This window comes from Ambystoma mexicanum, chromosome 13 (genome assembly GCF_040938575.1).
Source record: "Ambystoma mexicanum isolate Mex_15411 chromosome 13, UKY_AmexF1_1, whole genome shotgun sequence".
In the NCBI taxonomy this organism is placed as follows: domain Eukaryota; kingdom Metazoa; phylum Chordata; class Amphibia; order Caudata; family Ambystomatidae; genus Ambystoma; species Ambystoma mexicanum.
The window spans coordinates 357364978-357390249 of NC_090938.1; the positions used below are offsets into that span (position 1 = coordinate 357364978).

The following is a 25272-nucleotide window of genomic DNA, read 5'->3' on the forward strand; positions in this document are numbered from 1 at the left end:
ATTTAAATAGTGAGTGATGGCAATAACCCTTTTCCAATTAAATTTTGCCACATCAACGTCCCTGAAAATAGAGAAAGGCGTGCAACCCAGAACCGCTGTACTGTTCAATAGAGTAAGGGCTTCACCGTGATCATCTGCATCTGTCATCACAAGATTATCAAGGTCTTTTTCTTGAAGAAATTAGGTCCAGAAAGCCGACCTTCCCCACAGACTATTCAGACACCTTGCGCTTGTGGCTTTGTTATAGGCCCGAATCCATTGGTAAAAGGTTGCACAGGTACAATGTGCAATATCAGTTCCTATTCAACAATGTTCAAGAAAATTACCATTTGGAGGCCCTGATGAGGATCGAACTCACGACCCCTGGTTTACAAGACCAGTGCTCTGCCACTGAGCTACAGAGCCCCTCAGGTTACAACGCATAACAGCAACACAACGAGCACACAACATGATGTTTACTGGGTAGACATATTTGAAGGGTGTGTGAGAATGTATGTATATGATTGTGATTTGACCTGTTTTTTTCTGGCCGATTTTTTGAGGAGCAGCTAATTTGTGCGTATTCCGTGCAATTTTAGGGTGACTAATGAGGAGATGTGATGCGTGAAAGTTGAAAAAAACATGTACATGGCAGCAGAGAGACAATATGGATATTACCTTTGCTTTTTTAAATTTCTATCCGGATTCTGGCTCAAAGGGTAGTCAAGCACAGCAGATTGCATTCCTGCCAGTAACACGACAACCTTGTTTGTGTCCTTCTTAATCAACTAACATGCATATTTTCACTTTTGTCTGTATGTTCTTTGAAAGCCAATGGCAATGGTGCTTAGAGCAATGCAGATGTTTAAAAAAGATTTCAAAAGTTAAAATCGACAAAGGTGGGATTCGAAACCACGCGTGTACAGTAGATTAGCAGTCCATCGCCTTAACCACTCGGCCACCTCGTCTACAGGGATTATGTTAGGCATTCAAGTCTTTACAGGTAATAACACAAACATCTTCAAAATAGAACCACAATGCGTTCCTTGTTGAGGTACATCCAGCCGTTTGCAGGAAAACTGCCTCACTTGCTGTTGAGAAAAATTCATCAAAGTCCTGGGGTGTTTATAGGCATCGCCAAGATGACATTGGGAGGTGTTTCAATTGACACGTGTTGAATATGAGGAAGAGCATCATGCTGGCTCCAGTGGCACTGCCTGCAGCATGACAAAAATGTAGAAGGGACATTTGACTGCACCATTGGCTGAACATCAGTGGCAAAGTGTATATCAGGCTAAAAGGTAAGCTCCAGTGGCACAATATGGGCACTACAAGGCACCCATAATTTGGTGTCAGCTAAAAAGACAATGCCAGAGCTTGTGGGTGCTTTTGTACACTTGTGTGTGTGTTTGTGGGTGTAGTTTCATGTCGAAAACCAAAACACAGCAGCTCCAGTGGCGCAATCGGTTAGCGCGCGGTACTTATACAGCAGTACATGCAGTGAGCAATGCCGAGGTTGTGAGTTCAAGCCTCACCTGGAGCAACTTTGGAACTTTTTACTAATTCACCTCAAAACTGAATTATTGAACCAATAAATGTTCTGGACATTTTTTGGTTCACCTCAAGGTTTCCTTGATTGTCAGTTAATGTTGTATGACAGCTCCTCTGCCTTTTAGACATGGAATACTCATTGCAAGTTATTTATGGGGTGTTTGCGCTTTAAATACAGCTACGGAGGGTTTTTGAAAATAGAACAGAAAATAAAAAATGTCAACTGTTATTATACTCCATTTTCTGCTGAGCACCACTTACGGAAGACATTTGTAAAGGTAGAAAAAGGGTTACTGGAGTAGGATCCAGGAGACAATATCAACTTACAAAGAATAATGTTGTCTATTTACTGCATTATCGCCTTTGAAGCAAACCTCTGAGAATAAATACCCTTTCACTAATCAGGCAGTCACTTTGATAAAATCAAGCAGAACAAGGATGCTGATAGGAACTCGCCTCATTTGCATATGGGCTAGGGCTTCTGGGAGCCATGAGAATTAGGAGTTGAAGGTTTTGCAGATCGAGATTGCTAAAGGGCTGGGCATTTGCACAGACCTCTCCATGCCTGATTGGTGCCGAAGGTTAGTTGCAAGTGGTCCCCTGCTCACCCTACCTTACACAGGGCCATGCCCAGTTAGGCCCCTCAGGGCTAGGCCCGGCGTTTGTCAGGCGTTCGTCAGGCGAAGTGCCTGGACCCCTGCTCATCATACCTCAGAATCTGGTCTAGCTATTGCAGACATGGGGAATGGTGCTTATATCCCATTGACAGCGCCCACAAGCTGCATACTAATAGCCAATGATGTGTGAATGCGGTCAGGGTAGCAGACATATAGAACAATTGGGTGGGTTCGCTTCCGAACTGGATGCACAGGAGCAGGAGAGAATGGCTGTTGGCGATGTATGCAACTTGCTCTGCGTGAACACATCTACCGACCCCTTCCCCTACACACACGGGCACATACACACACACACACACACATAGCCATTGGAGCTATGCAGAGCTAATCAGAAAGATTGGTAATCATTAGAACATGAAAGATATGTGTTCATTTTTTATTAAACTTGTGGACTCCCGCAGAAACGGAGGGACTCACATCTCTAATTGAGGCTTGCTTACCTCTATACAAATGTGTTTGCTGGCTGTCTTTCTTCAACTGGTATGTGCGGTTGTGTCTGTCTTTGTCTTTCAACACGCCTGGCACGTTTACATTATCAAAGAGATGATTGTATGGAGATGGGGAACACCCCTCCGTTGCATTGTGAACTTGAACAGTCTTTTCACCAAAGCAGCTACATGCGACATTGCAAGGTTTTTGTCAGTCTTTGCCTGAAAACATTAGGCCTTCCTCTCGAACTCTATTTCACTCCTTCTGTGGAAGACTTCAATTATGAGGATGCATCCCGTCATAAAAGGTTCTCTGTAGATGGTGCAACTCTGGCTTCTCTTCCCCATGCTTTTTGAAAATAATCCGCCCGAGGCCCTGATGAGGTTTGAACTCATGGCCCCTGGTTTACGAGACCAGTGCTCTGCCACTGAGCTACAAGGCCACCTGCTGCTTGCTCACAGCCAACAACAGAAAGTGCAAAGAAACCATGGGTTTTACCTAGGTAGATCTCCAGGTATATGAATTTCTGGTTGTGTAAAAATGGCTGTATATCTCTGCATGTGTTCAGTACGTCATCATACATCTGATTTGCGAAAGCGTGTGTGCTTATGTTGGTGATACATTGTCGGTATGCGTTTGAGTATGTACTTTTACGGGTATGTATGTATTGAGTACAATGCTGAACAGGTTCATGAGTTTAGATAGCAGGTCAGAATGATGGCAAAAGGAACATGTAAAAGGCAGACAACTAAAAGAAAAAAGAATTTGGGATGTAAGCTTGGGAGTTTACTAACTGCGCTGATTTTGGCTCCTATAATAGTAAAGAATGGAAACCTACGAGGAAAGTCTTTGACTAATTTCATTCTCCGCCTGCACCAATGAACTTATTTTTACATCTCTATTTCCATATCTGTACTCATTCCTGTCTTTCACAGGGAGGTTGAAAGACTTTGGTCTATGTTTAAATGCAGACTATAAAGAAAAAATACGACGAAGGTGGGATTCGAACCCACGCGTGCAGAGCACAATGGATTAGCAGTCCATCGCCTTAACCACTCGGCCACCTCGTCTGTTTGGGAACGGTGCTCGAGTCCCATGCTTAAAGAAGAGATAAAACAATGGTGGTGCAAAGTCAGTGAAAAATAGATCATGTTTGTCATAGTAGAAACAAGATCGTTGACTCGTTCTTCCTTACCCGGCCATTGATAGATAAACACATCAAGTTGAAGTTCAGAAAAATATAACAAGAGCTCCTGGAGGGTTCACAACACTAATCCAGAGGAAGGTGCTTGAGCTTCCGTATGGCACACCATTAGTAGTAAAACCAGCATAACGCAAGCTCCAGTTTCCCAGTGTTTGGCATCATTCAACGTTTCCAGCCAAGATCAAAGTTCAGATGCTGCTGCTTCCTGTGATGTCATTGAATTTAAATAGTGAGTGATGGCAATAACCCTTTTCCAATTAAATTTTGCCACATCAACGTCCCTGAAAATAGAGAAAGGCGTGCAACCCAGAACCGCTGTACTGTTCAATAGAGTAAGGGCTTCACCGTGATCATCTGCATCTGTCATCACAAGATTATCAAGGTCTTTTTCTTGAAGAAATTAGGTCCAGAAAGCCGACCTTCCCCACAGACTATTCAGACACCTTGCGCTTGTGGCTTTGTTATAGGCCCGAATCCATTGGTAAAAGGTTGCACAGGTACAATGTGCAATATCAGTTCCTATTCAACAATGTTCAAGAAAATTACCATTTGGAGGCCCTGATGAGGATCGAACTCACGACCCCTGGTTTACAAGACCAGTGCTCTGCCACTGAGCTACAGAGCCCCTCAGGTTACGACGCATAACAGCAACACAACGAGCACACAACATGATGTTTACTGGGTAGACATATTTGAAGGGTGTGTGAGAATGTATGTATATGATTGTGATTTGACCTGTTTTTTTCTGGCCGATTTTTTGAGGAGCAGCTAATTTGTGCGTATTCCGTGCAATTTTAGGGTGACTAATGAGGAGATGTGATGCGTGAAAGTTGAAAAAAACATGTACATGGCAGCAGAGAGACAATATGGATATTACCTTTGCTTTTTTAAATTTCTATCCGGATTCTGGCTCAAAGGGTAGTCAAGCACAGCAGATTGCATTCCTGCCAGTAACACGACAACCTTGTTTGTGTCCTTCTTAATCAACTAACATGCATATTTTCACTTTTGTCTGTATGTTCTTTGAAAGCCAATGGCAATGGTGCTTAGAGCAATGCAGATGTTTAAAAAAGATTTCAAAAGTTAAAATCGACAAAGGTGGGATTCGAAACCACGCGTGTACAGTAGATTAGCAGTCCATCGCCTTAACCACTCGGCCACCTCGTCTACAGGGATTATGTTAGGCATTCAAGTCTTTACAGGTAATAACACAAACATCTTCAAAATAGAACCACAATGCGTTCCTTGTTGAGGTACATCCAGCCGTTTGCAGGAAAACTGCCTCACTTGCTGTTGAGAAAAATTCATCAAAGTCCTGGGGTGTTTATAGGCATCGCCAAGATGACATTGGGAGGTGTTTCAATTGACACGTGTTGAATATGAGGAAGAGCATCATGCTGGCTCCAGTGGCACTGCCTGCAGCATGACAAAAATGTAGAAGGGACATTTGACTGCACCATTGGCTGAACATCAGTGGCAAAGTGTATATCAGGCTAAAAGGTAAGCTCCAGTGGCACAATATGGGCACTACAAGGCACCCATAATTTGGTGTCAGCTAAAAAGACAATGCCAGAGCTTGTGGGTGCTTTTGTACACTTGTGTGTGTGTTTGTGGGTGTAGTTTCATGTCGAAAACCAAAACACAGCAGCTCCAGTGGCGCAATCGGTTAGCGCGCGGTACTTATACAGCAGTACATGCAGTGAGCAATGCCGAGGTTGTGAGTTCAAGCCTCACCTGGAGCAACTTTGGAACTTTTTACTAATTCACCTCAAAACTGAATTATTGAACCAATAAATGTTCTGGACATTTTTTGGTTCACCTCAAGGTTTCCTTGATTGTCAGTTAATGTTGTATGACAGCTCCTCTGCCTTTTAGACATGGAATACTCATTGCAAGTTATTTATGGGGTGTTTGCGCTTTAAATACAGCTACGGAGGGTTTTTGAAAATAGAACAGAAAATAAAAAATGTCAACTGTTATTATACTCCATTTTCTGCTGAGCACCACTTACGGAAGACATTTGTAAAGGTAGAAAAAGGGTTACTGGAGTAGGATCCAGGAGACAATATCAACTTACAAAGAATAATGTTGTCTATTTACTGCATTATCGCCTTTGAAGCAAACCTCTGAGAATAAATACCCTTTCACTAATCAGGCAGTCACTTTGATAAAATCAAGCAGAACAAGGATGCTGATAGGAACTCGCCTCATTTGCATATGGGCTAGGGCTTCTGGGAGCCATGAGAATTAGGAGTTGAAGGTTTTGCAGATCGAGATTGCTAAAGGGCTGGGCATTTGCACAGACCTCTCCATGCCTGATTGGTGCCGAAGGTTAGTTGCAAGTGGTCCCCTGCTCACCCTACCTTACACAGGGCCATGCCCAGTTAGGCCCCTCAGGGCTAGGCCCGGCGTTTGTCAGGCGTTCGTCAGGCGAAGTGCCTGGACCACTGCTCATCATACCTCAGAATCTGGTCTAGCTATTGCAGACATGGGGAATGGTGCTTATATCCCATTGACAGCGCCCACAAGCTGCATACTAATAGCCAATGATGTGTGAATGCGGTCAGGGTAGCAGACATATAGAACAATTGGGTGGGTTCGCTTCCGAACTGGATGCACAGGAGCAGGAGAGAATGGCTGTTGGCGATGTATGCAACTTGCTCTGCGTGAACACATCTACCGACCCCTTCCCCTACACACACGGGCACATACACACACACACACACACATAGCCATTGGAGCTATGCAGAGCTAATCAGAAAGATTGGTAATCATTAGAACATGAAAGATATGTGTTCATTTTTTATTAAACTTGTGGACTCCCGCAGAAACGGAGGGACTCACATCTCTAATTGAGGCTTGCTTACCTCTATACAAATGTGTTTGCTGGCTGTCTTTCTTCAACTGGTATGTGCGGTTGTGTCTGTCTTTGTCTTTCAACACGCCTGGCACGTTTACATTATCAAAGAGATGATTGTATGGAGATGGGGAACACCCCTCCGTTGCATTGTGAACTTGAACAGTCTTTTCACCAAAGCAGCTACATGCGACATTGCAAGGTTTTTGTCAGTCTTTGCCTGAAAACATTAGGCCTTCCTCTCGAACTCTATTTCACTCCTTCTGTGGAAGACTTCAATTATGAGGATGCATCCCGTCATAAAAGGTTCTCTGTAGATGGTGCAACTCTGGCTTCTCTTCCCCATGCTTTTTGAAAATAATCCGCCCGAGGCCCTGATGAGGTTTGAACTCATGGCCCCTGGTTTACGAGACCAGTGCTCTGCCACTGAGCTACAAGGCCACCTGCTGCTTGCTCACAGCCAACAACAGAAAGTGCAAAGAAACCATGGGTTTTACCTAGGTAGATCTCCAGGTATATGAATTTCTGGTTGTGTAAAAATGGCTGTATATCTCTGCATGTGTTCAGTACGTCATCATACATCTGATTTGCGAAAGCGTGTGTGCTTATGTTGGTGATACATTGTCGGTATGCGTTTGAGTATGTACTTTTACGGGTATGTATGTATTGAGTACAATGCTGAACAGGTTCATGAGTTTAGATAGCAGGTCAGAATGATGGCAAAAGGAACATGTAAAAGGCAGACAACTAAAAGAAAAAAGAATTTGGGATGTAAGCTTGGGAGTTTACTAACTGCGCTGATTTTGGCTCCTATAATAGTAAAGAATGGAAACCTACGAGGAAAGTCTTTGACTAATTTCATTCTCCGCCTGCACCAATGAACTTATTTTTACATCTCTATTTCCATATCTGTACTCATTCCTGTCTTTCACAGGGAGGTTGAAAGACTTTGGTCTATGTTTAAATGCAGACTATAAAGAAAAAATACGACGAAGGTGGGATTCGAACCCACGCGTGCAGAGCACAATGGATTAGCAGTCCATCGCCTTAACCACTCGGCCACCTCGTCTGTTTGGGAACGGTGCTCGAGTCCCATGCTTAAAGAAGAGATAAAACAATGGTGGTGCAAAGTCAGTGAAAAATAGATCATGTTTGTCATAGTAGAAACAAGATCGTTGACTCGTTCTTCCTTACCCGGCCATTGATAGATAAACACATCAAGTTGAAGTTCAGAAAAATATAACAAGAGCTCCTGGAGGGTTCACAACACTAATCCAGAGGAAGGTGCTTGAGCTTCCGTATGGCACACCATTAGTAGTAAAACCAGCATAACGCAAGCTCCAGTTTCCCAGTGTTTGGCATCATTCAACGTTTCCAGCCAAGATCAAAGTTCAGATGCTGCTGCTTCCTGTGATGTCATTGAATTTAAATAGTGAGTGATGGCAATAACCCTTTTCCAATTAAATTTTGCCACATCAACGTCCCTGAAAATAGAGAAAGGCGTGCAACCCAGAACCGCTGTACTGTTCAATAGAGTAAGGGCTTCACCGTGATCATCTGCATCTGTCATCACAAGATTATCAAGGTCTTTTTCTTGAAGAAATTAGGTCCAGAAAGCCGACCTTCCCCACAGACTATTCAGACACCTTGCGCTTGTGGCTTTGTTATAGGCCCGAATCCATTGGTAAAAGGTTGCACAGGTACAATGTGCAATATCAGTTCCTATTCAACAATGTTCAAGAAAATTACCATTTGGAGGCCCTGATGAGGATCGAACTCACGACCCCTGGTTTACAAGACCAGTGCTCTGCCACTGAGCTACAGAGCCCCTCAGGTTACGACGCATAACAGCAACACAACGAGCACACAACATGATGTTTACTGGGTAGACATATTTGAAGGGTGTGTGAGAATGTATGTATATGATTGTGATTTGACCTGTTTTTTTCTGGCCGATTTTTTGAGGAGCAGCTAATTTGTGCGTATTCCGTGCAATTTTAGGGTGACTAATGAGGAGATGTGATGCGTGAAAGTTGAAAAAAACATGTACATGGCAGCAGAGAGACAATATGGATATTACCTTTGCTTTTTTAAATTTCTATCCGGATTCTGGCTCAAAGGGTAGTCAAGCACAGCAGATTGCATTCCTGCCAGTAACACGACAACCTTGTTTGTGTCCTTCTTAATCAACTAACATGCATATTTTCACTTTTGTCTGTATGTTCTTTGAAAGCCAATGGCAATGGTGCTTAGAGCAATGCAGATGTTTAAAAAAGATTTCAAAAGTTAAAATCGACAAAGGTGGGATTCGAAACCACGCGTGTACAGTAGATTAGCAGTCCATCGCCTTAACCACTCGGCCACCTCGTCTACAGGGATTATGTTAGGCATTCAAGTCTTTACAGGTAATAACACAAACATCTTCAAAATAGAACCACAATGCGTTCCTTGTTGAGGTACATCCAGCCGTTTGCAGGAAAACTGCCTCACTTGCTGTTGAGAAAAATTCATCAAAGTCCTGGGGTGTTTATAGGCATCGCCAAGATGACATTGGGAGGTGTTTCAATTGACACGTGTTGAATATGAGGAAGAGCATCATGCTGGCTCCAGTGGCACTGCCTGCAGCATGACAAAAATGTAGAAGGGACATTTGACTGCACCATTGGCTGAACATCAGTGGCAAAGTGTATATCAGGCTAAAAGGTAAGCTCCAGTGGCACAATATGGGCACTACAAGGCACCCATAATTTGGTGTCAGCTAAAAAGACAATGCCAGAGCTTGTGGGTGCTTTTGTACACTTGTGTGTGTGTTTGTGGGTGTAGTTTCATGTCGAAAACCAAAACACAGCAGCTCCAGTGGCGCAATCGGTTAGCGCGCGGTACTTATACAGCAGTACATGCAGTGAGCAATGCCGAGGTTGTGAGTTCAAGCCTCACCTGGAGCAACTTTGGAACTTTTTACTAATTCACCTCAAAACTGAATTATTGAACCAATAAATGTTCTGGACATTTTTTGGTTCACCTCAAGGTTTCCTTGATTGTCAGTTAATGTTGTATGACAGCTCCTCTGCCTTTTAGACATGGAATACTCATTGCAAGTTATTTATGGGGTGTTTGCGCTTTAAATACAGCTACGGAGGGTTTTTGAAAATAGAACAGAAAATAAAAAATGTCAACTGTTATTATACTCCATTTTCTGCTGAGCACCACTTACGGAAGACATTTGTAAAGGTAGAAAAAGGGTTACTGGAGTAGGATCCAGGAGACAATATCAACTTACAAAGAATAATGTTGTCTATTTACTGCATTATCGCCTTTGAAGCAAACCTCTGAGAATAAATACCCTTTCACTAATCAGGCAGTCACTTTGATAAAATCAAGCAGAACAAGGATGCTGATAGGAACTCGCCTCATTTGCATATGGGCTAGGGCTTCTGGGAGCCATGAGAATTAGGAGTTGAAGGTTTTGCAGATCGAGATTGCTAAAGGGCTGGGCATTTGCACAGACCTCTCCATGCCTGATTGGTGCCGAAGGTTAGTTGCAAGTGGTCCCCTGCTCACCCTACCTTACACAGGGCCATGCCCAGTTAGGCCCCTCAGGGCTAGGCCCGGCAGGGCTAAGCCCGGCGTTTGTCAGGCGAAGTGCCTGGACCCCTGCTCATTATACCTCAGAATCTGGTCTAGCTATTGCAGACATGGGGAATGGTGCTTATATCCCATTGACAGCGCCCACAAGCTGCATACTAATAGCCAATGATGTGTGAATGCGGTCAGGGTAGCAGACATATAGAACAATTGGGTGGGTTCGCTTCCGAACTGGATGCACAGGAGCAGGAGAGAATGGCTGTTGGCGATGTATGCAACTTGCTCTGCGTGAACACATCTACCGACCCCTTCCCCTACACACACGGGCACATACACACACACACACACACATAGCCATTGGAGCTATGCAGAGCTAATCAGAAAGATTGGTAATCATTAGAACATGAAAGATATGTGTTCATTTTTTATTAAACTTGTGGACTCCCGCAGAAACGGAGGGACTCACATCTCTAATTGAGGCTTGCTTACCTCTATACAAATGTGTTTGCTGGCTGTCTTTCTTCAACTGGTATGTGCGGTTGTGTCTGTCTTTGTCTTTCAACACGCCTGGCACGTTTACATTATCAAAGAGATGATTGTATGGAGATGGGGAACACCCCTCCGTTGCATTGTGAACTTGAACAGTCTTTTCACCAAAGCAGCTACATGCGACATTGCAAGGTTTTTGTCAGTCTTTGCCTGAAAACATTAGGCCTTCCTCTCGAACTCTATTTCACTCCTTCTGTGGAAGACTTCAATTATGAGGATGCATCCCGTCATAAAAGGTTCTCTGTAGATGGTGCAACTCTGGCTTCTCTTCCCCGTGCTTTTTGAAAATAATCCGCCCGAGGCCCTGATGAGGTTTGAACTCATGGCCCCTGGTTTACGAGACCAGTGCTCTGCCACTGAGCTACAAGGCCACCTGCTGCTTGCTCACAGCCAACAACAGAAAGTGCAAAGAAACCATGGGTTTTACCTAGGTAGATCTCCAGGTATATGAATTTCTGGTTGTGTAAAAATGGCTGTATATCTCTGCATGTGTTCAGTACGTCATCATACATCTGATTTGCGAAAGCGTGTGTGCTTATGTTGGTGATACATTGTCGGTATGCGTTTGAGTATGTACTTTTACGGGTATGTATGTATTGAGTAGGATGCTGAACAGGTTCATGAGTTTAGATAGCAGGTCAGAATTATGGCAAAAGGAACATGTAAAAGGCAGACAACTAAAAGAAAAAAGAATTTGGGATGTAAGCTTGGGAGTTTACTAACTGCGCTGATTTTGGCTCCTATAATAGTAAAGAATGGAAACCTACGAGGAAAGTCTTTGACTAATTTCATTCTCCGCCTGCACCAATGAACTTATTTTTACATCTCTATTTCCATATCTGTACTCATTCCTGTCTTTCACAGGGAGGTTGAAAGACTTTGGTCTATGTTTAAATGCAGACTATAAAGAAAAAATACGACGAAGGTGGGATTCGAACCCACGCGTGCAGAGCACAATGGATTAGCAGTCCATCGCCTTAACCACTCGGCCACCTCGTCTGTTTGGGAACGGTGCTCGAGTCCCATGCTTAAAGAAGAGATAAAACAATGGTGGTGCAAAGTCAGTGAAAAATAGATCATGTTTGTCATAGTAGAAACAAGATCGTTGACTCGTTCTTCCTTACCCGGCCATTGATAGATAAACACATCAAGTTGAAGTTCAGAAAAATATAACAAGAGCTCCTGGAGGGTTCACAACACTAATCCAGAGGAAGGTGCTTGAGCTTCCGTATGGCACACCATTAGTAGTAAAACCAGCATAACGCAAGCTCCAGTTTCCCAGTGTTTGGCATCATTCAACGTTTCCAGCCAAGATCAAAGTTCAGATGCTGCTGCTTCCTGTGATGTCATTGAATTTAAATAGTGAGTGATGGCAATAACCCTTTTCCAATTAAATTTTGCCACATCAACGTCCCTGAAAATAGAGAAAGGCGTGCAACCCAGAACCGCTGTACCGTTCAATAGAGTAAGGGCTTCACCGTGATCATCTGCATCTGTCATCACAAGATTATCAAGGTCTTTTTCTTGAAGAAATTAGGTCCAGAAAGCCGACCTTCCCCACAGACTATTCAGACACCTTGCGCTTGTGGCTTTGTTATAGGCCCGAATCCATTGGTAAAAGGTTGCACAGGTACAATGTGCAATATCAGTTCCTATTCAACAATGTTCAAGAAAATTACCATTTGGAGGCCCTGATGAGGATCGAACTCACGACCCCTGGTTTACAAGACCAGTGCTCTGCCACTGAGCTACAGAGCCCCTCAGGTTACGACGCATAACAGCAACACAACGAGCACACAACATGATGTTTACTGGGTAGACATATTTGAAGGGTGTGTGAGAATGTATGTATATGATTGTGATTTGACCTGTTTTTTTCTGGCCGATTTTTTGAGGAGCAGCTAATTTGTGCGTATTCCGTGCAATTTTAGGGTGACTAATGAGGAGATGTGATGCGTGAAAGTTGAAAAAAACATGTACATGGCAGCAGAGAGACAATATGGATATTACCTTTGCTTTTTTAAATTTCTATCCGGATTCTGGCTCAAAGGGTAGTCAAGCACAGCAGATTGCATTCCTGCCAGTAACACGACAACCTTGTTTGTGTCCTTCTTAATCAACTAACATGCATATTTTCACTTTTGTCTGTATGTTCTTTGAAAGCCAATGGCAATGGTGCTTAGAGCAATGCAGATGTTTAAAAAAGATTTCAAAAGTTAAAATCGACAAAGGTGGGATTCGAAACCACGCGTGTACAGTAGATTAGCAGTCCATCGCCTTAACCACTCGGCCACCTCGTCTACAGGGATTATGTTAGGCATTCAAGTCTTTACAGGTAATAACACAAACATCTTCAAAATAGAACCACAATGCGTTCCTTGTTGAGGTACATCCAGCCGTTTGCAGGAAAACTGCCTCACTTGCTGTTGAGAAAAATTCATCAAAGTCCTGGGGTGTTTATAGGCATCGCCAAGATGACATTGGGAGGTGTTTCAATTGACACGTGTTGAATATGAGGAAGAGCATCATGCTGGCTCCAGTGGCACTGCCTGCAGCATGACAAAAATGTAGAAGGGACATTTGACTGCACCATTGGCTGAACATCAGTGGCAAAGTGTATATCAGGCTAAAAGGTAAGCTCCAGTGGCACAATATGGGCACTACAAGGCACCCATAATTTGGTGTCAGCTAAAAAGACAATGCCAGAGCTTGTGGGTGCTTTTGTACACTTGTGTGTGTGTTTGTGGGTGTAGTTTCATGTCGAAAACCAAAACACAGCAGCTCCAGTGGCGCAATCGGTTAGCGCGTGGTACTTATACAGCAGTACATGCAGTGAGCAATGCCGAGGTTGTGAGTTCAAGCCTCACCTGGAGCAACTTTGGAACTTTTTACTAATTCACCTCAAAACTGAATTATTGAACCAATAAATGTTCTGGACATTTTTTGGTTCACCTCAAGGTTTCCTTGATTGTCAGTTAATGTTGTATGACAGCTCCTCTGCCTTTTAGACATGGAATACTCATTGCAAGTTATTTATGGGGTGTTTGCGCTTTAAATACAGCTACGGAGGGTTTTTGAAAATAGAACAGAAAATAAAAAATGTCAACTGTTATTATACTCCATTTTCTGCTGAGCACCACTTACGGAAGACATTTGTAAAGGTAGAAAAAGGGTTACTGGAGTAGGATCCAGGAGACAATATCAACTTACAAAGAATAATGTTGTCTATTTACTGCATTATCGCCTTTGAAGCAAACCTCTGAGAATAAATACCCTTTCACTAATCAGGCAGTCACTTTGATAAAATCAAGCAGAACAAGGATGCTGATAGGAACTCGCCTCATTTGCATATGGGCTAGGGCTTCTGGGAGCCATGAGAATTAGGAGTTGAAGGTTTTGCAGATCGAGATTGCTAAAGGGCTGGGCATTTGCACAGACCTCTCCATGCCTGATTGGTGCCGAAGGTTAGTTGCAAGTGGTCCCCTGCTCACCCTACCTTACACAGGGCCATGCCCAGTTAGGCCCCTCAGGGCTAGGCCCGGCAGGGCTAAGCCCGGCGTTTGTCAGGCGAAGTGCCTGGACCCCTGCTCATTATACCTCAGAATCTGGTCTAGCTATTGCAGACATGGGGAATGGTGCTTATATCCCATTGACAGCGCCCACAAGCTGCATACTAATAGCCAATGATGTGTGAATGCGGTCAGGGTAGCAGACATATAGAACAATTGGGTGGGTTCGCTTCCGAACTGGATGCACAGGAGCAGGAGAGAATGGCTGTTGGCGATGTATGCAACTTGCTCTGCGTGAACACATCTACCGACCCCTTCCCCTACACACACGGGCACATACACACACACACACACACATAGCCATTGGAGCTATGCAGAGCTAATCAGAAAGATTGGTAATCATTAGAACATGAAAGATATGTGTTCATTTTTTATTAAACTTGTGGACTCCCGCAGAAACGGAGGGACTCACATCTCTAATTGAGGCTTGCTTACCTCTATACAAATGTGTTTGCTGGCTGTCTTTCTTCAACTGGTATGTGCGGTTGTGTCTGTCTTTGTCTTTCAACACGCCTGGCACGTTTACATTATCAAAGAGATGATTGTATGGAGATGGGGAACACCCCTCCGTTGCATTGTGAACTTGAACAGTCTTTTCACCAAAGTAGCTACATGCGACATTGCAAGGTTTTTGTCAGTCTTTGCCTGAAAACATTAGGCCTTCCTCTCGAACTCTATTTCACTCCTTCTGTGGAAGACTTCAATTATGAGGATGCATCCCGTCATAAAAGGTTCTCTGAAGATGGTGCAACTCTGGCTTCTCTTCCCCGTGCTTTTTGAAAATAATCCGCCCGAGGCCCTGATGAGGTTTGAACTCATGACCCCTGGTTTACGAGACCAGTGCTCTGCCACTGAGCTACAAGGCCACCTGCTGCTTGCTCACAGCCAACAACAGAAAGTGCAAAGAAACCATGGGTTTTACCTAGGTAGATCTCCAGGTATATGAATTTCTGGTTGTGTAAAAATGGCTGTATATCTCTGCATGTGTTCAGTACGTCATCATACATCTGATTTGCGAAAGCGTGTGTGCTTATGTTGGTGATACATTGTCGGTATGCGTTTGAGTATGTACTTTTACGGGTATGTATGTATTGAGTAGGATGCTGAACAGGTTCATGAGTTTAGATAGCAGGTCAGAATGATGGCAAAAGGAACATGTAAAAGGCAGACAACTAAAAGAAAAAAGAATTTGGGATGTAAGCTTGGGAATTTACTAACTGCGCTGATTTTGGCTCCTATAATAGTAAAGAATGGAAACCTACGAGGAAAGTCTTTGACTAATTTCATTCTCCGCCTGCACCAATGAACTTATTTTTACATCTCTATTTCCATATCTGTACTCATTCCTGTCTTTCACAGGGAGGTTGAAAGACTTTGGTCTATGTTTAAATGCAGACTATAAAGAAAAAATACGACGAAGGTGGGATTCGAACCCACGCGTGCAGAGCACAATGGATTAGCAGTCCATCGCCTTAACCACTCGGCCACCTCGTCTGTTTGGGAACGGTGCTCGAGTCCCATGCTTAAAGAAGAGATAAAACAATGGTGGTGCAAAGTCAGTGAAAAATAGATCATGTTTGTCATAATAGAAACAAGATCGTTGACTCGTTCTTCCTTACCCGGCCATTGATAGATAAACACATCAAGTTGAAGTTCAGAAAAATATAACAAGAGCTCCTGGAGGGTTCACAACACTAATCCAGAGGAAGGTGCTTGAGCTTCCGTATGGCACACCATTAGTAGTAAAACCAGCATAACGCAAGCTCCAGTTTCCCAGTGTTTGGCATCATTCAACGTTTCCAGCCAAGATCAAAGTTCAGATGCTGCTGCTTCCTGTGATGTCATTGAATTTAAATAGTGAGTGATGGCAATAACCCTTTTCCAATTAAATTTTGCCACATCAACGTCCCTGAAAATAGAGAAAGGCGTGCAACCCAGAACCGCTGTACTGTTCAATAGAGTAAGGGCTTCACCGTGATCATCTGCATCTGTCATCACAAGATTATCAAGGTCTTTTTCTTGAAGAAATTAGGTCCAGAAAGCCGACCTTCCCCACAGACTATTCAGACACCTTGCGCTTGTGGCTTTGTTATAGGCCCGAATCCATTGGTAAAAGGTTGCACAGGTACAATGTGCAATATCAGTTCCTATTCAACAATGTTCAAGAAAATTACCATTTGGAGGGCCTGATGAGGATCGAACTCACGACCCCTGGTTTACAAGACCAGTGCTCTGCCACTGAGCTACAGAGCCCCTCAGGTTACGACGCATAACAGCAACACAACGAGCACACAACATGATGTTTACTGGGTAGACATATTTGAAGGGTGTGTGAGAATGTATGTATATGATTGTGATTTGACCTGTTTTTTTCTGGCCGATTTTTTGAGGAGCAGCTAATTTGTGCGTATTCCGTGCAATTTTAGGGTGACTAATGAGGAGATGTGATGCGTGAAAGTTGAAAAAAACATGTACATGGCAGCAGAGAGACAATATGGATATTACCTTTGCTTTTTTAAATTTCTATCCGGATTCTGGCTCAAAGGGTAGTCAAGCACAGCAGATTGCATTCCTGCCAGTAACACGACAACCTTGTTTGTGTCCTTCTTAATCAACTAACATGCATATTTTCACTTTTGTCTGTATGTTCTTTGAAAGCCAATGGCAATGGTGCTTAGAGCAATGCAGATGTTTAAAAAAGATTTCAAAAGTTAAAATCGACAAAGGTGGGATTCGAAACCACGCGTGTACAGTAGATTAGCAGTCCATCGCCTTAACCACTCGGCCACCTCGTCTACAGGGATTATGTTAGGCATTCAAGTCTTTACAGGTAATAACACAAACATCTTCAAAATAGAACCACAATGCGTTCCTTGTTGAGGTACATCCAGCCGTTTGCAGGAAAACTGCCTCACTTGCTGTTGAGAAAAATTCATCAAAGTCCTGGGGTGTTTATAGGCATCGCCAAGATGACATTGGGAGGTGTTTCAATTGACACGTGTTGAATATGAGGAAGAGCATCATGCTGGCTCCAGTGGCACTGCCTGCAGCATGACAAAAATGTAGAAGGGACATTTGACTGCACCATTGGCTGAACATCAGTGGCAAAGTGTGTATCAGGCTAAAAGGTAAGCTCCAGTGGCACAATATGGGCACTACAAGGCACCCATAATTTGGTGTCAGCTAAAAAGACAATGCCAGAGCTTGTGGGTGCTTTTGTACACTTGTGTGTGTGTTTGTGGGTGTAGTTTCATGTCGAAAACCAAAACACAGCAGCTCCAGTGGCGCAATCGGTTAGCGCGCGGTACTTATACAGCAGTACATGCAGTGAGCAATGCCGAGGTTGTGAGTTCAAGCCTCACCTGGAGCAACTTTGGAACTTTTTACTAATTCACCTCAAAACTGAATTATTGAACCAATAAATGTTCTGGACATTTTTTGGTTCACCTCAAGGTTTCCTTGATTGTCAGTTAATGTTGTATGACAGCTCCTCTGCCTTTTAGACATGGAATACTCATTGCAAGTTATTTATGGGGTGTTTGCGCTTTAAATACAGCTACGGAGGGTTTTTGAAAATAGAACAGAAAATAAAAAATGTCAACTGTTATTATACTCCATTTTCTGCTGAGCACCACTTACGGAAGACATTTGTAAAGGTAGAAAAAGGGTTACTGGAGTAGGATCCAGGAGACAATATCAACTTACAAAGAATAATGTTGTCTATTTACTGCATTATCGCCTTTGAAGCAAACCTCTGAGAATAAATACCCTTTCACTAATCAGGCAGTCACTTTGATAAAATCAAGCAGAACAAGGATGCTGATAGGAACTCGCCTCATTTGCATATGGGCTAGGGCTTCTGGGAGCCATGAGAATTAGGAGTTGAAGGTTTTGCAGATCGAGATTGCTAAAGGGCTGGGCATTTGCACAGACCTCTCCATGCCTGATTGGTGCCGAAGGTTAGTTGCAAGTGGTCCCCTGCTCACCCTACCTTACACAGGGCCATGCCCAGTTAGGCCCCTCAGGGCTAGGCCCGGCAGGGCTAAGCCCGGCGTTCGTCAGGCGAAGTGCCTGGACCCCTGCTCATCATACCTCAGAATCTGGTCTAGCTATTGCAGACATGGGGAATGGTGCTTATATCCCATTGACAGCGCCCACAAGCTGCATACTAATAGCCAATGATGTGTGAATGCGGTCAGGGTAGCAGACATATAGAACAATTGGGTGGGTTCGCTTCCGAACTGGATGCACAGGAGCAGGAGAGAATGGCTGTTGGCGATGTATGCAACTTGCTCTGCGTGAACACATCTACCGACCCCTTCCCCTACACACACGGGCACATACACACACACACACACACATAGCCATTGGAGCTATGCAGAGCTAATCAGAAAGATTGGTAATCATTAGAACATGAAAGATATGTGTTCATTTTTTATTAAATTTGTGGACTCCCGCAGAAACGGAGGGACTCACATCTCTAATTGAGGCTTGCTTACCTCTATACAAATGTGTTTGCTGGCTGTCTTTCTTCAACTGGTATGTGCGGTTGTGTCTGTCTTTGTCTTTCAACACGCCTGGCACGTTTACATTATCAAAGAGATGATTGTATGGAGATGGGGAACACCCCTCCGTTGCATTGTGAACTTGAACAGTCTTTTCACCAAAGCAGCTACATGCGACATTGCAAGGTTTTTGTCAGTCTTTGCCTGAAAACATTAGGCCTTCCTCTCGAACTCTATTTCACTCCTTCTGTGGAAGACTTCAATTATGAGGATGCATCCCGTCATAAAAGGTTCTCTGTAGATGGTGCAACTCTGGCTTCTCTTCCCCGTGCTTTTTGAAAATAATCCGCCCGAGGCCCTGATGAGGTTTGAACTCATGACCCCTGGTTTACGAGACCAGTGCTCTGCCACTGAGCTACAGGGCCACCTGCTGCTTGCTCACAGCCAACAACAGAAAGTGCAAAGAAACCATGGGTTTTACCTAGGTAGATCTCCAGGTATATGAATTTCTGGTTGTGTAAAAATGGCTGTATATCTCTGCATGTGTTCAGTACGTCATCATACATCTGATTTGCGAAAGCGTGTGTGCTTATGTTGGTGATACATTGTCGGTATGCGTTTGAGTATGTACTTTTACGGGTATGTATGTATTGAGTAGGATGCTGAACAGGTTCATGAGTTTAGATAGCAGGTCAGAATGATGGCAAAAGGAACATGTAAAAGGCAGACAACTAAAAGAAAAAAGAATTTGGGATGTAAGCTTGGGAGTTTACTAACTGCGCTGATTTTGGCTCCTATAATAGTAAAGAATGGAAACCTACGAGGAAAGTCTTTGACTAATTTCATTCTCCGCCTGCACCAATGAACTTATTTTTACATCTCTATTTCCATATCTGTACTCATTCCTGTCTTTCACAGGGAGGTTGAAAGACTTTGGTCTATGTTTAAATGCAGACTATAAAGAAAAAATACGACGAAGGTGGGATTCGAACCCACGCGTGCAGAGCACAATGGATTAGCAGTCCATCGCCTTAACCACTCGGCCACCTCGTCTGTTTGGGAACGGTGCTCGAGTCCCATGCTTAAAGAAGAGATAAAACAATGGTGGTGCAAAGTCAGTGAAAAATAGATCATGTTTGTCATAATAGAAACAAGATCGTTGACTCGTTCTTCCTTACCCGGCCATTGATAGATAAACACATCAAGTTGAAGTTCAGAAAAATATAACAAGAGCTCCTGGAGGGTTCACAACACTAATCCAGAGGAAGGTGCTTGAGCTTCCGTATGGCACACCATTAGTAGTAAAACCAGCATAACGCAAGCTCCAGTTTCCCAGTGTTTGGCATCATTCAACGTTTCCAGCCAAGATCAAAGTTCAGATGCTGCTGCTTCCTGTGATGTCATTGAATTTAAATAGTGAGTGATGGCAATAACCCTTTTCCAATTAAATTTTGCCACATCAACGTCCCTGAAAATAGAGAAAGGCGTGCAACCCAGAACCGCTGTACTGTTCAATAGAGTAAGGGCTTCACCGTGATCATCTGCATCTGTCATCACAAGATTATCAAGGTCTTTTTCTTGAAGAAATTAGGTCCAGAAAGCCGACCTTCCCCACAGACTATTCAGACACCTTGCGCTTGTGGCTTTGTTATAGGCCCGAATCCATTGGTAAAAGGTTGCACAGGTACAATGTGCAATATCAGTTCCTATTCAACAATGTTCAAGAAAATTATCATTTGGAGGCCCTGATGAGGATCGAACTCACGACCCCTGGTTTACAAGACCAGTGCTCTGCCACTGAGCTACAGAGCCCCTCAGGTTACGACGCATAACAGCAACACAACGAGCACACAACATGATGTTTACTGGGTAGACATATTTGAAGGGTGTGTGAGAATGTATGTATATGATTGTGATTTGACCTGTTTTTTTCTGGCCGATTTTTTGAGGAGCAGCTAATTTGTGCGTATTCCGTGCAATTTTAGGGTGACTAATGAGGAGATGTGATGCGTGAAAGTTGAAAAAAACATGTACATGGCAGCAGAGAGACAATATGGATATTACCTTTGCTTTTTTAAATTTCTATCCGGATTCTGGCTCAAAGGGTAGTCAAGCACAGCAGATTGCATTCCTGCCAGTAACACGACAACCTTGTTTGTGTCCTTCTTAATCAACTAACATGCATATTTTCACTTTTGTCTGTATGTTCTTTGAAAGCCAATGGCAATGGTGCTTAGAGCAATGCAGATGTTTAAAAAAGATTTCAAAAGTTAAAATCGACAAAGGTGGGATTCGAAACCACGCGTGTACAGTAGATTAGCAGTCCATCGCCTTAACCACTCGGCCACCTCGTCTACAGGGATTATGTTAGGCATTCAAGTCTTTACAGGTAATAACACAAACATCTTCAAAATAGAACCACAATGCGTTCCTTGTTGAGGTACATCCAGCCGTTTGCAGGAAAACTGCCTCACTTGCTGTTGAGAAAAATTCATCAAAGTCCTGGGGTGTTTATAGGCATCGCCAAGATGACATTGGGAGGTGTTTCAATTGACACGTGTTGAATATGAGGAAGAGCATCATGCTGGCTCCAGTGGCACTGCCTGCAGCATGACAAAAATGTAGAAGGGACATTTGACTGCACCATTGGCTGAACATCAGTGGCAAAGTGTATATCAGGCTAAAAGGTAAGCTCCAGTGGCACAATATGGGCACTACAAGGCACCCATAATTTGGTGTCAGCTAAAAAGACAATGCCAGAGCTTGTGGGTGCTTTTGTACACTTGTGTGTGTGTTTGTGGGTGTAGTTTCATGTCGAAAACCAAAACACAGCAGCTCCAGTGGCGCAATCGGTTAGCGCGCGGTACTTATACAGCAGTACATGCAGTGAGCAATGCCGAGGTTGTGAGTTCAAGCCTCACCTGGAGCAACTTTGGAACTTTTTACTAATTCACCTCAAAACTGAATTATTGAACCAATAAATGTTCTGGACATTTTTTGGTTCACCTCAAGGTTTCCTTGATTGTCAGTTAATGTTGTATGACAGCTCCTCTGCCTTTTAGACATGGAATACTCATTGCAAGTTATTTATGGGGTGTTTGCGCTTTAAATACAGCTACGGAGGGTTTTTGAAAATAGAACAGAAAATAAAAAATGTCAACTGTTATTATACTCCATTTTCTGCTGAGCACCACTTACGGAAGACATTTGTAAAGGTAGAAAAAGGGTTACTGGAGTAGGATCCAGGAGACAATATCAACTTACAAAGAATAATGTTGTCTATTTACTGCATTATCGCCTTTGAAGCAAACCTCTGAGAATAAATACCCTTTCACTAATCAGGCAGTCACTTTGATAAAATCAAGCAGAACAAGGATGCTGATAGGAACTCGCCTCATTTGCATATGGGCTAGGGCTTCTGGGAGCCATGAGAATTAGGAGTTGAAGGTTTTGCAGATCGAGATTGCTAAAGGGCTGGGCATTTGCACAGACCTCTCCATGCCTGATTGGTGCCGAAGGTTAGTTGCAAGTGGTCCCCTGCTCACCCTACCTTACACAGGGCCATGCCCAGTTAGGCCCCTCAGGGCTAGGCCCCTCAGGGCCCGGCAGGGCTAAACCCGGCGTTTGTCAGGCGTTCGTCAGGCGAAGTGCCTGGACCCCTGCTCATCATACCTCAGAATCTGGTCTAGCTATTGCAGACATGGGGAATGGTGCTTATATCCCATTGACAGCGCCCACAAGCTGCATACTAATAGCCAATGATGTGTGAATGCGGTCAGGGTAGCAGACATATAGAACAATTGGGTGGGTTCGCTTCCGAACTGGATGCACAGGAGCAGGAGAGAATGGCTGTTGGCGATGTATGCAACTTGCTCTGCGTGAACACATCTACCGACCCCTTCCCCTACACACACGGGCACATACACATTCACACACACACATAGCCATTGGAGCTATGCAGAGCTAATCAGAAAGATTGGTAATCATTAGAACATGAAAGATATGTGTTCATTTTTTATTAAACTTGTGGACTCCCGCAGAAACGGAGGGACTCACATCTCTAATTGAGGCTTGCTTACCTCTATACAAATGTGTTTGCTGGCTGTCTTTCTTCAACTGGTATGTGCGGTTGTGTCTGTCTTTGTCTTTCAACACACCTGGCACGTTTACATTATCAAAGAGATGATTGTATGGAGATGGGGAACACCCCTCCGTTGCATTGTGAACTTGAACAGTCTTTTCACCAAAGCAGCTACATGCGACATTGCAAGGTTTTTGTCAGTCTTTGCCTGAAAACATTAGGCCTTCCTCTCGAACTCTATTTCACTCCTTCTGTGGAAGACTTCAATTATGAGGATGCATCCCGTCATAAAAGGTTCTCTGTAGATGGTGCAACTCTGGCTTCTCTTCCCCGTGCTTTTTGAAAATAATCCGCCCGAGGCCCTGATGAGGTTTGAACTCATGACCCCTGGTTTACGAGACCAGTGCTCTGCCACTGAGCTACAAGGCCACCTGCTGCTTGCTCACAGCCAACAACAGAAAGTGCAAAGAAACCATGGGTTTTACCTAGGTAGATCTCCAGGTATATGAATTTCTGGTTGTGTAAAAATGGCTGTATATCTCTGCATGTGTTCAGTACGTCATCATACATCTGATTTGCGAAAGCGTGTGTGCTTATGTTGGTGATACATTGTCGGTATGCGTTTGAGTATGTACTTTTACGGGTATGTATGTATTGAGTAGGATGCTGAACAGGTTCATGAGTTTAGATAGCAGGTCAGAATGATGGCAAAAGGAACATGTAAAAGGCAGACAACTAAAAGAAAAAAGAATTTGGGATGTAAGCTTGGGAGTTTACTAACTGCGCTGATTTTGGCTCCTATAATAGTAAAGAATGGAAACCTACGAGGAAAGTCTTTGACTAATTTCATTCTCCGCCTGCACCAATGAACTTATTTTTACATCTCTATTTCCATATCTGTACTCATTCCTGTCTTTCACAGGGAGGTTGAAAGACTTTGGTCTATGTTTAAATGCAGACTATAAAGAAAAAATACGACGAAGGTGGGATTCGAACCCACGCGTGCAGAGCACAATGGATTAGCAGTCCATCGCCTTAACCACTCAGCCACCTCGTCTGTTTGGGAACGGTGCTCGAGTCCCATGCTTAAAGAAGAGATAAAACAATGGTGGTGCAAAGTCAGTGAAAAATAGATCATGTTTGTCATAATAGAAACAAGATCGTTGACTCGTTCTTCCTTACCCGGCCATTGACAGATAAACACATCAAGTTGAAGTTCAGAAAAATATAACAAGATCTCCTGGAGGGTTCACAACACTAATCCAGAGGAAGGTGCTTGAGCTTCCGTATGGCACACCATTAGTAGTAAAACCAGCATAACGCAAGCTCCAGTTTCCCAGTGTTTGGCATCATTCAACGTTTCCAGCCAAGATCAAAGTTCAGATGCTGCTGCTTCCTGTGATGTCATTGAATTTAAATAGTGAGTGATGGCAATAACCCTTTTCCAATTAAATTTTGCCACATCAACGTCCCTGAAAATAGAGAAAGGCGTGCAACCCAGAACCGCTGTACTGTTCAATAGAGTAAGGGCTTCACCGTGATCATCTGCATCTGTCATCACAAGATTATCAAGGTCTTTTTCTTGAAGAAATTAGGTCCAGAAAGCCGACCTTCCCCACAGACTATTCAGACACCTTGCGCTTGTGGCTTTGTTATAGGCCCGAATCCATTGGTAAAAGGTTGCACAGGTACAATGTGCAATATCAGTTCCTATTCAACAATGTTCAAGAAAATTACCATTTGGAGGCCCTGATGAGGATCGAACTCACGACCCCTGGTTTATAAGACCAGTGCTCTGCCACTGAGCTACAGAGCCCCTCAGGTTACGACGCATAACAGCAACACAACGAGCACACAACATGATGTTTACTGGGTAGACATATTTGAAGGGTGTGTGAGAATGTATGTATATGATTGTGATTTGACCTGTTTTTTTCTGGCCGATTTTTTGAGGAGCAGCTAATTTGTGCGTATTCCGTGCAATTTTAGGGTGACTAATGAGGAGATGTGATGCGTGAAAGTTGAAAAAAACATGTACATGGCAGCAGAGAGACAATATGGATATTACCTTTGCTTTTTTAAATTTCTATCCGGATTCTGGCTCAAAGGGTAGTCAAGCACAGCAGATTGCATTCCTGCCAGTAACACGACAACCTTGTTTGTGTCCTTCTTAATCAACTAACATGCATATTTTCACTTTTGTCTGTATGTTCTTTGAAAGCCAATGGCAATGGTGCTTAGAGCAATGCAGATGTTTAAAAAAGATTTCAAAAGTTAAAATCGACA

General features: G+C 43.4%; 31 non-coding genes across 31 annotated transcripts; 6 read left to right on the plus strand and 25 right to left on the minus strand.

The window, feature by feature from the left end:
• Positions 1 to 333: 333 nt before the first annotated feature.
• On the minus strand, positions 334 to 405 carry TRNAT-UGU (transfer RNA threonine (anticodon UGU)). Its single transcript has one exon. It is a non-coding gene; the product is annotated as a tRNA-Thr (tRNA).
• A 465-nt stretch (positions 406 to 870) lies between these two features.
• Positions 871 to 947, minus strand: TRNAS-GCU (transfer RNA serine (anticodon GCU)). The gene has a single exon. It is a non-coding gene; the product is annotated as a tRNA-Ser (tRNA).
• Positions 948 to 1427: 480 nt separating this feature from the next.
• TRNAI-UAU (transfer RNA isoleucine (anticodon UAU)) lies at positions 1428 to 1522 on the plus strand. The gene is made up of 2 exons: positions 1428 to 1465; positions 1487 to 1522. It is a non-coding gene; the product is annotated as a tRNA-Ile (tRNA).
• Positions 1523 to 3006: 1484 nt separating this feature from the next.
• On the minus strand, positions 3007 to 3078 carry TRNAT-CGU (transfer RNA threonine (anticodon CGU)). The gene has a single exon. It is a non-coding gene; the product is annotated as a tRNA-Thr (tRNA).
• A 546-nt stretch (positions 3079 to 3624) lies between these two features.
• TRNAS-GCU (transfer RNA serine (anticodon GCU)) lies at positions 3625 to 3706 on the minus strand. The gene has a single exon. It is a non-coding gene; the product is annotated as a tRNA-Ser (tRNA).
• Positions 3707 to 4393: 687 nt separating this feature from the next.
• Positions 4394 to 4465, minus strand: TRNAT-UGU (transfer RNA threonine (anticodon UGU)). Its single transcript has one exon. It is a non-coding gene; the product is annotated as a tRNA-Thr (tRNA).
• Positions 4466 to 4930: 465 nt separating this feature from the next.
• On the minus strand, positions 4931 to 5007 carry TRNAS-GCU (transfer RNA serine (anticodon GCU)). The gene has a single exon. It is a non-coding gene; the product is annotated as a tRNA-Ser (tRNA).
• Positions 5008 to 5487: 480 nt separating this feature from the next.
• TRNAI-UAU (transfer RNA isoleucine (anticodon UAU)) lies at positions 5488 to 5582 on the plus strand. The gene is made up of 2 exons: positions 5488 to 5525; positions 5547 to 5582. It is a non-coding gene; the product is annotated as a tRNA-Ile (tRNA).
• Positions 5583 to 7066: 1484 nt separating this feature from the next.
• On the minus strand, positions 7067 to 7138 carry TRNAT-CGU (transfer RNA threonine (anticodon CGU)). Its single transcript has one exon. It is a non-coding gene; the product is annotated as a tRNA-Thr (tRNA).
• A 546-nt stretch (positions 7139 to 7684) lies between these two features.
• Positions 7685 to 7766, minus strand: TRNAS-GCU (transfer RNA serine (anticodon GCU)). The gene has a single exon. It is a non-coding gene; the product is annotated as a tRNA-Ser (tRNA).
• A 687-nt stretch (positions 7767 to 8453) lies between these two features.
• Positions 8454 to 8525, minus strand: TRNAT-UGU (transfer RNA threonine (anticodon UGU)). The gene has a single exon. It is a non-coding gene; the product is annotated as a tRNA-Thr (tRNA).
• A 465-nt stretch (positions 8526 to 8990) lies between these two features.
• On the minus strand, positions 8991 to 9067 carry TRNAS-GCU (transfer RNA serine (anticodon GCU)). Its single transcript has one exon. It is a non-coding gene; the product is annotated as a tRNA-Ser (tRNA).
• Positions 9068 to 9547: 480 nt separating this feature from the next.
• TRNAI-UAU (transfer RNA isoleucine (anticodon UAU)) lies at positions 9548 to 9642 on the plus strand. Its single transcript has 2 exons — positions 9548 to 9585; positions 9607 to 9642. It is a non-coding gene; the product is annotated as a tRNA-Ile (tRNA).
• A 1488-nt stretch (positions 9643 to 11130) lies between these two features.
• TRNAT-CGU (transfer RNA threonine (anticodon CGU)) lies at positions 11131 to 11202 on the minus strand. The gene has a single exon. It is a non-coding gene; the product is annotated as a tRNA-Thr (tRNA).
• A 546-nt stretch (positions 11203 to 11748) lies between these two features.
• Positions 11749 to 11830, minus strand: TRNAS-GCU (transfer RNA serine (anticodon GCU)). The gene has a single exon. It is a non-coding gene; the product is annotated as a tRNA-Ser (tRNA).
• A 687-nt stretch (positions 11831 to 12517) lies between these two features.
• TRNAT-UGU (transfer RNA threonine (anticodon UGU)) lies at positions 12518 to 12589 on the minus strand. Its single transcript has one exon. It is a non-coding gene; the product is annotated as a tRNA-Thr (tRNA).
• A 465-nt stretch (positions 12590 to 13054) lies between these two features.
• TRNAS-GCU (transfer RNA serine (anticodon GCU)) lies at positions 13055 to 13131 on the minus strand. Its single transcript has one exon. It is a non-coding gene; the product is annotated as a tRNA-Ser (tRNA).
• A 480-nt stretch (positions 13132 to 13611) lies between these two features.
• Positions 13612 to 13706, plus strand: TRNAI-UAU (transfer RNA isoleucine (anticodon UAU)). The gene is made up of 2 exons: positions 13612 to 13649; positions 13671 to 13706. It is a non-coding gene; the product is annotated as a tRNA-Ile (tRNA).
• Positions 13707 to 15194: 1488 nt separating this feature from the next.
• On the minus strand, positions 15195 to 15266 carry TRNAT-CGU (transfer RNA threonine (anticodon CGU)). Its single transcript has one exon. It is a non-coding gene; the product is annotated as a tRNA-Thr (tRNA).
• Positions 15267 to 15812: 546 nt separating this feature from the next.
• On the minus strand, positions 15813 to 15894 carry TRNAS-GCU (transfer RNA serine (anticodon GCU)). The gene has a single exon. It is a non-coding gene; the product is annotated as a tRNA-Ser (tRNA).
• Positions 15895 to 16581: 687 nt separating this feature from the next.
• Positions 16582 to 16654, minus strand: TRNAT-UGU (transfer RNA threonine (anticodon UGU)). Its single transcript has one exon. It is a non-coding gene; the product is annotated as a tRNA-Thr (tRNA).
• A 464-nt stretch (positions 16655 to 17118) lies between these two features.
• TRNAS-GCU (transfer RNA serine (anticodon GCU)) lies at positions 17119 to 17195 on the minus strand. The gene has a single exon. It is a non-coding gene; the product is annotated as a tRNA-Ser (tRNA).
• A 480-nt stretch (positions 17196 to 17675) lies between these two features.
• Positions 17676 to 17770, plus strand: TRNAI-UAU (transfer RNA isoleucine (anticodon UAU)). The gene is made up of 2 exons: positions 17676 to 17713; positions 17735 to 17770. It is a non-coding gene; the product is annotated as a tRNA-Ile (tRNA).
• Positions 17771 to 19258: 1488 nt separating this feature from the next.
• On the minus strand, positions 19259 to 19330 carry TRNAT-CGU (transfer RNA threonine (anticodon CGU)). The gene has a single exon. It is a non-coding gene; the product is annotated as a tRNA-Thr (tRNA).
• A 546-nt stretch (positions 19331 to 19876) lies between these two features.
• TRNAS-GCU (transfer RNA serine (anticodon GCU)) lies at positions 19877 to 19958 on the minus strand. Its single transcript has one exon. It is a non-coding gene; the product is annotated as a tRNA-Ser (tRNA).
• A 687-nt stretch (positions 19959 to 20645) lies between these two features.
• TRNAT-UGU (transfer RNA threonine (anticodon UGU)) lies at positions 20646 to 20717 on the minus strand. Its single transcript has one exon. It is a non-coding gene; the product is annotated as a tRNA-Thr (tRNA).
• A 465-nt stretch (positions 20718 to 21182) lies between these two features.
• TRNAS-GCU (transfer RNA serine (anticodon GCU)) lies at positions 21183 to 21259 on the minus strand. Its single transcript has one exon. It is a non-coding gene; the product is annotated as a tRNA-Ser (tRNA).
• Positions 21260 to 21739: 480 nt separating this feature from the next.
• Positions 21740 to 21834, plus strand: TRNAI-UAU (transfer RNA isoleucine (anticodon UAU)). The gene is made up of 2 exons: positions 21740 to 21777; positions 21799 to 21834. It is a non-coding gene; the product is annotated as a tRNA-Ile (tRNA).
• Positions 21835 to 23343: 1509 nt separating this feature from the next.
• On the minus strand, positions 23344 to 23415 carry TRNAT-CGU (transfer RNA threonine (anticodon CGU)). Its single transcript has one exon. It is a non-coding gene; the product is annotated as a tRNA-Thr (tRNA).
• Positions 23416 to 23961: 546 nt separating this feature from the next.
• Positions 23962 to 24043, minus strand: TRNAS-GCU (transfer RNA serine (anticodon GCU)). The gene has a single exon. It is a non-coding gene; the product is annotated as a tRNA-Ser (tRNA).
• Positions 24044 to 24730: 687 nt separating this feature from the next.
• On the minus strand, positions 24731 to 24802 carry TRNAI-UAU (transfer RNA isoleucine (anticodon UAU)). Its single transcript has one exon. It is a non-coding gene; the product is annotated as a tRNA-Ile (tRNA).
• Between the last annotated feature and the right edge of the window lie 470 nt (positions 24803 to 25272).